Genomic DNA, 12,014 nt, shown 5'->3' on the forward strand with positions numbered 1-12,014 from the left:
TCGCGTTGGCGGAAAAACGATGAGTTTCGTGATCGTTAACGCAACCACACCGCTGGTTACCTGTCATCCGAGATATCGGCACGTTGTGCTCGGTCGGGTTTTCCAGTCGCGCGATACACCGCCGGGTATTTAGTAGTCGTTTGTACCGCTCTCGGCAAAGAATGTCTATAGGAAGGAGCAGGCTGGCTGGAAAGACAAGTGGAACTGCAGAGGCGGTAAAGGCACAGGCAGATGCAGAGAGAAGGAGAGACGCAGCTATTGTCCAAAGTGCCAAAGTTACATGGCGCGTCGTAACTTACATCGTATTATGTAGGTACACGCGAAGCCGCCGCATATACCTAAGGTACACGACCGCTTAAGTTTCGTCGAGGCGCCTGCTATCTCCCTCGCGACGAGCACCGTAAACAGAACGACGCGACGCGCAGCCTGGATCAGGCGAAGGAAGAAGATAGAGACGCGCGCTAAAAGTGGAATTGTCATAGCGTGAGATGGCAATAACGACCGGGACAACGGCAACGACGATAACAATGACACCGATGTTGCGCGCAAATAATCGCCCTGCGGCCCTTCTTCCACGACGCGTACGCGTCGAGGGGAGGCGACCGACCAACCGACCGACTATACGCGCTCCTCGTAAAACCGTTTGCTCTGACTCCTCGTCCTTGTCCCGTGTTCTCCATCGACGAGCGATCGAATGGTCGACCGCGGGCAATCGGATTTTCCATCGTTTCGCACGACATCTTTTCTCTCTGTCTGTCGGATGATCGACGCAAGAAACGAACGAACGAACGAACGGACGGACGGATGGACGGACGGACGGACGGACAAAAGGATGTCAGCGTGTCGAAAGAGCGAAAGAGGTTTAAAGGGAAGAGACTCGTAGGGCGGTGGAGTCGGAGGGTGACGAGCGAGCAACGACGAGGGTACGGGGAGAGAACGGCAGAGTAGGAAACAGCGCGGGTCGTGGAGCGAGCGAAACCGTAACGATTGCGTTCGGGTACGCGCGCGCGAGGGAGCAGCCTCGGACGCGCAAGAGGGCAGCCAGTGGCATTTTGTAAATTAAATTTTAAATATTAAAAATAGCCGGCCGCGCGGTCTTTCTCTCTCGCCGCGAACCGCCGCGTGTCCCCTCTTTCTTTCGCCTTCGCCGCTGCGAGCTTTTTCAAACGCCATACATCGCGAGCCGCCCCTCTGGCCCTTCCGCCGTCACGCTCGCAACCCACCTCCTCCTACCCGATAACCTGCAACCCACTTACTCATTCGTCGATAATAATTTTATTCGAGGGTGAAAAATTGGTGTTTCCTCTCGTCCTCTTTCTCCCACTCGGCCATCTCACCCCCTTTTTGCCACCGCCTCCTCCCCCCGCCGCCACCTGCTCTCAACAGCGGACCGCGTAGACAGTCGATCTTTGTCAGTAGTTTTGTCGGCGTTTCTCTCTCGGCAAATATCCTCCTCTTGCTCGCTTTTGCCTCTGGTCTCTCGCGGCACAACCGTGCGCGCTACGACCAAGTACCAAAGGTGGATCGGAATCCCCATGCATACTGCAGAGTGCTTTTGATCGGGCTGGACCCCAACGGAATGAAATATAAAAATCGCAATAAAGCGTCGCTACCGGTGCCGGGATGCTTCGATTCCGTATCCGGGATTCACCGTGCTGCTCTCCTTCTGACACGAGCAAATATACCGACGATTTTATTCTACTATCGCAACTCCAGCCTCCGTTTTTTCCCCTCTCGCGAGTCCTACGATCGACGATTCGAATCTTCTCTGCCCTCTCCGTGCTCCAGTCTTTTTCTTTCCTCTTTTCAAACGGACGTCTCGTTCTACGAAACCTATCGGCTTGGCAACTAAATGATTGCGGGTTTTGTCATTGAGGGTTGATGACAATATCCGCAATCACTTAGTTGCCAATTCAAGAGATTCTTCTCGCGGACTTCGCGCGTCGATTTCGTCTCATTCGCTGGCGGAGCAAAGTGAAAAGAACGAGTCGATTTCGTTAAAGTCGAGAGAAACGGCGCTTCGTCGTCACAGTGACAAGGTAAAAAGAAACGACGAAAGAGAAGCGGAATCATCGCACGTTGCAGTAATTTCTGCTGTCTGGCGATTACAATAAGCGACACTTTGCTTAAGGCTGGCATGGCTCGCGTTCAATGGCGAATTTCGTCCAGGCACGCGATAAACGTCGCTTCTTAAATTGCCGACGAAAACCTCGACCCGTAAACCTCGGGCTCGTTGCCTCGCTCGAACGGAACAAGTGGAACGCGTAAAAGCTGCAACGGCGAAATCTCCGTCGATTTCTTGCGATTTTGATTAAAACGCGACCCGTGCTTCGACGTGGGAAACGCGTGGAAAATCGTCGGCACGCGTGTCTTGTCGATCTTTGTCTCGGGTTTCAAGGGGGAAAAAAGCGAACGCTCGGTTGGTGAATCGCTCGGTAAACGGTACGTACGATCGATGCGAAGAAGATCCGGTCGAATTTCGCGCGAGTGCGAAAGCGCGAAGATAAATATGCAGTTAGAGCGAGGTAAAAAAGCAATTTCTTGGCTGTAGATCGCGCGTCTGAAGAACGCGCGAGTGTGTACGGCCAACACACCGGCATCCACGCCACGCACACCGACCACAGGCGTAGCACACGTACGGCCAGACGCAGCCAGACTGATAAATGATTCATACGATATTTTTCTCCCGCAAACTCTGCCTCGGTCTCGCTATCTCGGCGGGCACAACGCTCGCGAAGAAACTGCCAAGCATTAATATATATTTTGTGTTTTATATTTGTTTCGTTGGCAGGTTGGTACCAGTGTCCGCCTTCATACGCTGCTACGAACTACTTACGTGTACGAGATGCGTTTGTGTTCAGTCGTGGAAATAGCGTCAGGTCGTTGCTCGTCGCTCGGGAAACCGCGTGCGCGATCCACGCACGTTGCTCGAAATTAAAAGCACGAGAAGCTTTGTACTGGCCTGGCAACTAAGTGATTGCGGATTTTGTCGTTAGGTGGTAATGACAAAATCCGCAACCACTTAGTTGCCAACGCAATACTTCGTTTGCCGTGGAAGGAAAAGGGTAGAGGGAAGATGTAGGTTGGATCGCGTGGTTGGGAAGGTTCGGGGTAGGCGCGAAACCGGTGGAAACGAGGACGCGACGAAGAAAAGCGGGTTAATATCGCGGAAAGTTGCTCGCGACCTTTGACCGATAGCGTGGCAAGTATAGCATATTTTAGGATTTTCTACCGCGAATTCGAACGTTTCTCGTGAATACTTTAAAACCGTAAGATACAGAAAAGAACGTGGATTAAATATTGAACCGCTTGAAATTTCTCGGTTGTTTCGGTATCGACCGACCGACAAATCTCTGCCTCTTTGTTATTCATCGTTACGGTTTAAACTGGTCCGCGGACGAATCTAGAGTCCCGCTGACGCCATACGATATCACCTACCTAATCGCTGGAATACGCAAGCCGCGGTCACGTTCTTCGAAACAGGCGACACGCGTTCCGCTTTCCTTCTTGTCAAACCAAAGGTACTCACCTGAAACAGAAAAGAGAAAAACGTTGAATGAACGAGTCGACGAGAGCACGACGCACGCTATGAAAACGGTGGTTCGTACGTGCTTGGAGTTTCGCGGACCACCTTCGCTATCGTCACCAACGAGAAATATAGAGCGGGTGGTGGGGGACGACATCGCTTTATAACGTTGGCCAAAAGAGATTTAGTAGTTTTAATTTCGCGCTGGTGCCACCCCCACCCGCTGCTCCGCCACCATTCCCTATCCGACCGACCAGCTATGGAAAAACAAGCATCGGGACAAACGCGCTTTCTCGTTATTCACCGTTATTATTATGTAAGCGGAAGCGTAAGTGGCTGTGGCTTTTAATGGGCTCGCAGTTGGCCTGCGAGCAAAGACTCGGTGATCTCGGCGGTTGCTTTCGGCTCGCGTTTCCATCGAACGCTCGCCACGGCAGCGGCGTTCATTTGCCGCGGAATTTTCCGAAGACTCGTCGGCTCCTTCGTCGGAATTTCGAAGGAACCGCCAGACACGCGCGATTAGCGGCGGTTTGCTTTCTCGTTGGGAGAAGTAAATGGGAAAAACTGGAAAGACGACTTGGTAGCGCGACGAGAAAACTTTAAAGATGAATGTTGCAATCACGCAGAGACGGAAGGAACTCGGCTGGCTGAGGGGGTGGCAGCGCACGAGGAACCGGGGAACGGTGATATAGGCGGAGGGTGGAAACCGGGTGGAAAGCGAGATCAGGGGGCGAGAGAAGAAGCGGGGTGCGGTACACGGTAGGCACAAACATACGGGTAAGCGCGCGCGAAGGGTACAGCCGCATACTAGGAGGGAGGCCCGTCATAGGGCATGGCGTTCTGGCATAACTCAGAATTGCCTCGCTGCAAGGGTAGAATTGACAGCATAGCACTAACATTGTATGCACCCGCGTTATGTATTTATGTAAATGCATACTCGCCCATCCCACGCCAGTGCAACACATACACGCGCACCGTTTCCCTTGGCCCCGACTCGCCTCTCGCCGCACGTTCCACTACGAACCCACGACCAGGCCCACGTTCTCTCGTTTGCAACCGGCCGATGGCAAGCTCTTGCACAAACTATACCGCCCGTGGACGCAGATATATTATACGCGTGCACATAGCAATACGTACGAGTACACGTGTACGCTTCTCTCTCTCGTCTCTGCTCTCTCGGTATATACACGCAGTGCACGTGTGTGTGGAATTTGCGTGAACGTACACGTAGACGCGCGTAAGGCGCGTATAATCGTACGCGCGTACGTCCGACGAGGACAGACGCCGCAGCATCGAACGAAGGACAGAGCGGACAACGACGAATTCGACCGGTAGAGAAAGATGAGAAGAGACGCGCGCGGGCCGAACCAGAGAGAGAGAGAGAGAGAGAGAGAGAGAGTGGAGAGAATGAGGATGAGGGGTATTCATGTAAGCGGTAGCAGAGCCAAAGGATAGAGCAACGAGCCGCCGACGCCGCCGACGCCACCGACGCCGTCGTGCCACGCTACACGGCATATATCATACACTGATCACATTAATCAGAGGTTATTGCGCGCATTCCTAATCATCCGGGCCTCTAACTATTCCCAGATTCTGATTGGTGCATTACTCGGCATTTCCGGTATGATTCTGCATTCCAATTGGCCGGCCGTGCTGCACCGCATCTACGAATTTCAATTTGCCCGCTGCCGTTGACCGAGACGACCCGCTCCACTTGCTCCTCCGTATCGTCGGTCCGACACTCTTTTCTCTCTTCGGCCATTCCCCCGCAACGCACCGGTGCAACTACTCGGCAAGGACGACGCGCGTGCCGTCTATTACACAACGTTGCGTTGGAGCAAACGACCTCGGCTTCTGTAACCCCCGAGCGAAACGAGTAGCCGAGGAAGAAACGCGACCGGTCAACGGGACAGACACGGGGCAATGAGAAGGGGCGATGAGCTGTGTACGTGTATGAATGTAAAGAGGGAGAGAGAGAGTCGAAGAAGGATCGTGAAAGTAATTTCGATTTCTGCAATTTCGGCGCGACTTCGATTCTGCCTGCGATAATCACCGAGTAATTAACAATCCCAGTTTCAATTCGGCCGCCGCGGAAAATAGCAAATTCGTAATATCCTACGATATTGCGGCCCTCGTATGGCCTCCATCTCGTGCCCCCTACCAGCCCCCTCTGCCGCTGGAAACTCGGTGAGCGAGCGAGTATCCGAGTTACACCACCCCCTTTCCACGGATACTACCACCACGTAGGTCGGCCGTGTCTCGCGTACGAGTGCGATCAACCTGTCTCTGTTTCGCAGCCAGTTCACGCCTCTAACCCTTGCCGTTTCGCCTACTCTCTCTCTCTCTCTCTCTCTCTCTCTCTGGTTCGGCACACGCCACGCGAGAAACCAGTCGTCGCCCATCGCGTGCCTCTCTTTCTCGCTCCAGGTCTCCTCTTTCCGCTCAGGCTGCAGGACCGCGCGCGATTCTGCACATTTTCGAATTTCCTATTTGTAAATAAGCAATCACGGAACGCGAACCGTTCGACCAGGGCCGCCAGAGGTGAGACAATTAATCATTTCAATTAACGGACAATTCGATCTCCAATCGCCGACCGAGAAGAATATTGGAAAGCCGGGGACAAATCGGAAGCTCGCGTACTCCCTCCGCCTCGCTTGTTTCTTCTCCTCTCTGCTCTGCCCCTGTCACCGTTTCGTTTTACCACCCTACACCCTCTACCTATCCCTTGTCGCGCATATTCCCATCGCTCGTTCGTCCAACGTCCTTTCCATCGTAATTTCGTAATGCGTCGTTCGACTCGCGATACGCAACGCTCGCCTAACTTCCATTATCTCCGTAGTCGTTGGTCGACAAGCAGTTGCTTCGTTGACAATTGCCGCGTCCTCGTTCGTTTCGACGATTTCCCTTTCCTGTCTCCACCCACCCTTTATCCGCTCACCGATCAAGCCGCAATTATTCGGTTTCGTCGGCCGATCCCACTAATATATGTATAACATTAACCGAAACGCGATGCAATTTCTGCGACACCAGTCGGTTTCATTGCACCGACTGTTTTTTCCCCCTCCAGCGACCTACCTAATCGCCGCTATAAAATCGAAATTGTCGTTGTTCTTGAATTACTTTGCCACTGCCTTTCCTGCACGAGATCACGCAAAACACCGTGGAAGACGTAAGAAATCGGACGCCGTGGCGCGTATCGATTCCGCGCGACTCGCTAAACGCGCTCGAGTGACGTACGAAAACTGGCTAACCACGCTTCTCTCCGTTGCTTGCAGCGGGATCTACCAGGTGGTTGATTTCAAGGACGACGAGACAGGCAGCTTAAAACTGTTTCAAGTCCCGTCGGCGACGGTGGTTGCGACTGGGAACAACGCGGCGAAAGCGTTAGCCGCGTAATCGGTCGGAAAGCAAAGATTCCTTGGAAGGAAAACATTGGCCGTCTAAAGCGTAAGTGGTTTAAGCGAGGAATCGCCGTTGTACGGAGGTTGGCAAGTTGCGCGCCCGACCACCAGCGTTTAACGAGGTTAGCGCCGCGAATTACTTCGCGGTAACGGCCTGATTGAGAAAACTGCCGGCTGGCTTCGACGTACCGACGTCGCCGAGGAGATGGAGCAGCGACGACACTCTCGAAGAAAAAAGAAAGGACAAGGGAAAGCTAGCGCGAGCCAAGAACGAATAAGATGCAGCCGGGGGTGGACGGGGCGGCAGGAGATGGAATAAGTCGAACGACTGAAAAATTATAAAGGTCGACGAAGAAACGAGATAATATAATATTAGCGAAGCTTCGGAGGGTGAGCGTGAAAACGAGGAAAAAGGTAAAAGCGCGAACGAGGAGAACGGCTTGAGGGGTGAGGCTGGACGCCGACCGGTTAAACGATAAAAAGGTTAGCGGCCACAATGAGGGCCGCTTCGCCGCAACGAAGAACCGGATGGGCGAGAGGAAAGAGAAATCAGAGGTGCGAAAGAAAATAGAAACTGTCGGTAATAATTCGACCAGAGTTCTTCGAAATGAGGATAAAAAGGTCAGAGGGTAACGCGTCGTTCACGTTTGCTTCTCTGTTTCCCGTAAATTATCCGTTTGCCCGGCTTACCATCTCGTTGCGACAAACAACGATACGTCGATCGCTGTTTACAGGCCCATCGTGCAATCGAACATCGTTTCTTTCGTCCACGAGGATAGCGAAGAAATCGCGGCAGCCATCTTACAGCCCGCCATTTTGGTTAAAACACGACAAAAGTTAAGATATCGAGGGGTGATCTACGCGTAAGAGGAAGGGGTGGTTCGGCGTCGTGGGGCCAACATGGAAGCAGAGACGAAGGGTGGTAAATAGGAAATAAGTGACTGCCGGAGGGAGCGAGAACGGATTCCGCGGCAATTTCTCGTCTCCGCTCGTCATTGGCGAGAAATTGTCAAATCCCTGCCGCTTCGTCCCGACACGTTCCTTTACCACCCCTGGCTCGCCTAATAAACCCAATCCCTCGATCGCATCGCGTACTCTCCTAGAGTTTATCAATCGGCGAGCAAGCGTGCTTCCTAAAGGTAACGAGCATTCTTGATCGCGGTTCGGAAAATAAAACAGCTGGTTTCTCTCTATTTTCCGTTTTCCTTGCGCGGTCCGTTCCGAAGATAAACACGAAAACATAGGTTCGCGTGTGCGAACGGAAAAAACGTGACGTACACGGGCAGCGATAAAACAAAGCGAAAGAAGAGAAAGAAAAGAAGAAAGAGGAGAGAAGAACGCGAGAGCTCTTTTAACCTCGGACCTCGGATCGGTGATTTTATTTTTTACGCCACCCCCTAACAAATTTTGTAAAATGGAATTTTCAATGCCGCTCCATGACTTTGTAATGGCCCTTTTGGTCGAGACGCTGGCGCGTGTTTGGTCGATTGGTTCGCGCTGAAATAACGACGCTCTGTTTTTCCACTTTGCTAGGCGCTGGTTTCGCAATCGCGGCGCAACGCGCGCCAACTTAACCACGCAATCCGAGCGAATGGAAAAGCGACGAATCGCCACCGGCCCAAGATATTCTCGCAGCCGCGAAATACAGCCAAGGAAATGTATACAACGAACGAGTTTCTCCTTAGGTTGCGCAGGAACGTCGTTCGATCGCATTAGCTAAGGGGACGTTCGGCGAGACTCGACGGGGGCGGAAGAGTCGAAACGAAGCGTTCGAGCGGGCCAAAGATATTTATTTTTAGGGAGGATGTTGCCTGGAAGGTACACAGGGGAACACGAGATTGAAAGCGTAATAGGTCGGCCATCTTGATTTTCCAACCCTGCGTCAATTAGTGGCGCGGTAGGAGGGTGCGAAGAAGAGCGATGGCGTCGTTGCGACGAGAGTGGCGACGAGAGGCGAGAAGAGCGAGTGAGAGCCGGCGGAAGCGCGCGAAATCATTGGAGAACGCGAACGGAACGAATGCGTTACCATCGTTCTCCTTCTTCTGCTTCTCGTCCTCGTCTCCGCTGTGCTCAGTAGCTGGGAATTAAAATTCGGTTTCCGCGTCGCCCGGAAATAATGCCACCTTTCGCCGAGCAATCGGGAAATGAAACTCGTATCCTTTCAAGATTCATACTTGACGCGACCCGCCTTCCAAACACTTTTACTTCTCGGTAGCTTTGCGCTTTATTTGCCGGCTGGTCGGACCCTGTCTCATCGCCAAACCATATTACCCGCGTTTGATGCTTACGCGAAGAACAAGCAGGTTGTTCGCAGCTTTCGCGACTTAAACGAGTTCTTTCGTTCGAAACGCGGTTCGAGCTTCGGCTGCGACACACAACAGTGGAAACCGATAGAATAATTAACTCGCTGTTTAACGAGCAAGCGGAATATTTGCGAGTGCAGGCAAACGAGGAATTCGCGGCGAGGAAAAATGAAAAGCGTGCTCGACGTCGTTAGGCTGGACGAAACGAAGCGTGCCACCGTTGCATTTCCAATTGCGCGATTACGCGCCACGAGGTCGCACAGAGTCGTCCTGGAATAAATAACACGCGCGGATGTCTGGACGTGATCCCGTTGCAGCTGATACGAGCAAACAGCCTCGCGGCGCTCTAACGACGCGTTCGCCGAACGGTGACGTCGCCTTCCAGAATCACCGCGCTCCTTCTTCGCACAATGGCGAATACGAGAATGCAATTAAGTGGAAAATATGCGGAGTCATTGCATATTTCCGAGTAACACCGGTCGTTAGCATGACAAAGCGAGCAAACTCTATATGATCGCTGCCGCGATCGTCCCATTCAAATGGATGAGAAGAGTCTTTGGAAATTTATCTCTTGCACGACCTACCCCATAGGCCTAGGGGACCAACGCGACGCATTAATGCGCCATACCGCGACACCCGTTTCGTTATCATTCCCCTTCGGGTTACTTTGGCGCGACGCGACACCATCTTCCCCGCTTTGCACACGTCGCGCCCCCCTTTAATCGAAAGTATCTTGTTTAGTATTCAGAAGATTCGAGGAAACGGCAAAACCGGCGCTGGTCACGCCTTTGTCGTTCGATTCTCTCGCGTTGCTCTGGTCGAGTACGTTGCCGGAACTATTGGCTTGGCAACTAAGTTATTACGGATTTTATCAATAGGTGGTACTGGAAAAATCAGCAATCACTTAGTTGCCAAGCCGATAGTTCGAAGGATTAGGTTTCAATTCGAAGGGCCGCGTCCTTAATCTCAATACGTAAAACGATAATAATTACATTTCGAGGTAGTAGGCTGCAACGACCGCGAACAATAAACGTGGAGCACGAGAGAATGGAAGCATAAATGATAATTAGAAATGTTAATTTGTTTAATAATTAGCAAGATTAATAGGCCACTGCTAATCGATGCGAGAGAACAAGTGGAAGAAACCGTGAAGGTCGACCGCACGTGGGAAGTAGAAAAGCGTTTCCAACTAATCGCAGTGCTGATCGTTCGAACGTTGGATCATTGGACCGTGCAACTACGTGACTTTCGATAGTCGTTGTTGCAGGATACTGGAGAGGAAACGGTGGCGTTATCGGCTTCAAAAATCGTTCAGCGAATACCACGTGGAGTAACGTTTCCCTGGCTGGAAGGCTCGTCTCGCGTTGATAAATCATCGGTTGTAAAGAGAAACGCGGCTTCCGTGGCTGGTGAAAAAAAGCAGGAGAAAAAGACGCGCCTGCGGCCGAACGGTAAGCGAGTGGAATGGACGGCCGGCGGAAGGCGAGCGCGCGTTCGTCAACGGCGTCTTAATTCCGTAAACCTTTGGCACGCGGCGAAGGGGACCAGAACAGAGATTCCATGCAAATACGATTCCTCTCCTTCCCCTTCGTCCTTCCTCCGGGCAACCGGAGTTGCTCTTTTTCCTCTACTCGTGGCCAAGCCATCGTCCGCGGATGGACGGGAAAAAGGAGAAAAACGGCGACTATCGAGGGTGGATGAGTGGCGAGTGCGGCGAGGAAGCGCAGGGAGTCGCGGCCCGGGCTGGGCCAGGCTGAGCCGAGCCAGTAAGACAGAGAAGAAAGAGCCCGCGAGGAGGAAAAGACGGTGCGAACGAGAAAAGAGCGCGAAACTAAGTAGAAGAAAGGTGGAATGGAAGGCGAGGGGTAGGGCAGGGGAAGGAGGAGGACGAAGAGGGCAAAAACCGAGTATCTTATTTATGAATATGTATGGGAGCCTCGAGCAAGCTCGAGAAGCTGACTACGGGCTACTACTACGAACGGTCGAGCATGCCGAAGCCCTTGCAGCGCCGCGCGCACGTTGCCCTAACCTAGAATCAAAGTGACATTAGCTGGAAGGTACTCGTGCCGGGGCTACGTACGTACGCCGCGTGGCTTACCTTCCTTTCGGAATTAATGTCCGCGTGGCACGATATACGACCGCGCGTACGCTCTTTTTCACACGGCTTCCGTCCTACGTCGGAACGCTGGAAACGCTAGGCGGCCACGTTCCTTCCTTTTCTGGCCGACACGTTTCGCTTGGATCTCGTCGATGGGCGAACTTGTTACGATCGAGACATTTTCGAGCTCGCGATCGCACTTTCCCTTTAAACGCGATCCGTTGGGCGGTTGCACGGGTCGCCAACTCCTCCTCTGTCATCATCGTGGTCGGTGTCGCCGTCGCCATAGCTATCGCCATCGTCGCACGACGTTATATTAATATTTTAATATAAATGCAAATCGCATTAGATCGCGCTTACCGATACGGAGAGTTAAGCTCGGCAGGCAGGGGCGGATAGGACTAAGAGTGGCGGCGGTAGGAGAGCCGACGGTGTTGCGAGAACGAGGAGAGGAGGCCGAGGCCGAGGCCGAGGGCGAGAAAGCTTCTCTCGCGTAAATAGCGTCGTAGGACGCGCGATTTACCGCTTGCATTCGCCGCCGCCGCCGCCTCCTCTTTCCACCGATATTAAGGAGCGGTCATAAGATACATAGCTTACGAACCCGCCTTACCAACTTCCCGGAGCAACCCTCTTGTTTCACCGACAAATTCGCGTACCTCGAAACCTGCGCGGCAAACCGGATTAAG

The 12,014-nt window shown here is 52.7% G+C and overlaps 1 protein-coding gene across 2 annotated transcripts in view; it reads right to left on the reverse strand.

Moving 5' to 3' along the window:
- The window catches only part of LOC100645196 (protein bric-a-brac 1), a 222,409-nt gene that overhangs the window by 71,684 nt on the left and 138,711 nt on the right, over positions 1-12,014 (reverse strand). The gene's annotated exons all lie outside the window — the stretch shown is intronic.

This window comes from Bombus terrestris, chromosome 7 (genome assembly GCF_910591885.1).
Source record: "Bombus terrestris chromosome 7, iyBomTerr1.2, whole genome shotgun sequence".
NCBI lineage: Eukaryota > Metazoa > Arthropoda > Insecta > Hymenoptera > Apidae > Bombus > Bombus terrestris.